Raw genomic sequence first — 1,176 nt, 5'->3', positions numbered from 1 at the left:
TAGAGTTTCCGTCGTTAGTATTCACCTGGAAAATGCTTGAGAAACGTAATGTAATTGGATACGCAACGCCACGGTCAGCGGTTATGAAACCGATTACTCGTACGTATGTACGTATGTCTTGAGAAACGATGCCAGGGTTTCGAAAACTCTTTATTATAATAATATTCTGTACCATGAGAAAAACTCTATGGAATAGTATAACACGATGTGTTTTAACGATGTCCTGTTTCTCTGGTAGTTTATACCAGTATTAAGACTTTCACATTTTACATCAATTTATAGTAATAATTATAAATGATATCTCCGTTAATTTAGTGTCGTATATTTTACACCGCAATATGGAGAATAACTAAGAAAAATCTCACGTAGGCTGGACAAAAATTGTAGTGGTTGAAGAAGAGTTATAAACAGTTCTTATTGTACACGCTATGAAGAGGTCAAAACATTGAAAATTCAAAAATTCACATAAAAAGAAACCTATCCGTAGAAAAACTTCTTCTTTCGATTTTCGAGTTTAGTAAGCCAAAATACATAAGAAAAAAGAATTGCGGCATTGAATGTACATTTTGGCTGTAAACTAGTGCCATCAATAACACTAACTGTATACCAGTATTAAGACTTTCACATTTTACATCAATTTATAGTAATAATTATAAATGATATCCCCGTTAATTTAGTGTCGTATATTTTACACCGCAATATGGAGAATAACTAAGAAAAGTCTCACGTAGGCTGGACAAAAATTGTAGTGGTTGAAGAAGAGTTATAAACAGTTCTTATTGCATACACTCAGAGCTGGGTAAAATACGTATTTTAAATAGTAAATAGTAAATAAATATTTTATTTCGAATCGTGCATATATTTTTAAAAATAAAATATTTTATTTGCTGAAATTTTATATCCCATTTGAAATACTATTTTATTTGAATCATGAAGAATCTATCATTTGAAATAGTATTTGAAATATTTATTCTACAAGTATTACCCACCTCTGTATACGCTATGAAGAGGTCAAAACATTGAAAATTCAAAAATTCATATAAAAAGAAACCTATCCGTAGAAAAACTTCTTCTTTCGATTTTCGAGTTTAGTAAGCCAAAATACATAAGAAAAAAGAATTGCGGCATTGAATGTACATTTTGGCTGTAAACTAGTGCCATCAATAACACTAACTG

At 30.4% G+C, this 1,176-nt stretch overlaps 2 protein-coding genes across 2 annotated transcripts in view; one reads left to right on the top strand and one right to left on the bottom strand.

Moving 5' to 3' along the window:
• Positions 1 to 1,176, bottom strand: part of LOC128880132 (uncharacterized) — a 32,880-nt gene that overhangs the window by 6,844 nt on the left and 24,860 nt on the right. The window lies entirely within an intron of this gene.
• The window catches only part of LOC128880127 (carbohydrate sulfotransferase 11), a 29,163-nt gene that overhangs the window by 4,079 nt on the left and 23,908 nt on the right, over positions 1 to 1,176 (top strand). The window lies entirely within an intron of this gene.

This window comes from Hylaeus volcanicus, chromosome 7 (genome assembly GCF_026283585.1).
Source record: "Hylaeus volcanicus isolate JK05 chromosome 7, UHH_iyHylVolc1.0_haploid, whole genome shotgun sequence".
Taxonomy (NCBI): Eukaryota; Metazoa; Arthropoda; class Insecta; order Hymenoptera; family Colletidae; genus Hylaeus; species Hylaeus volcanicus.
This window is presented reverse-complemented; position numbering and strand designations above follow the sequence as displayed.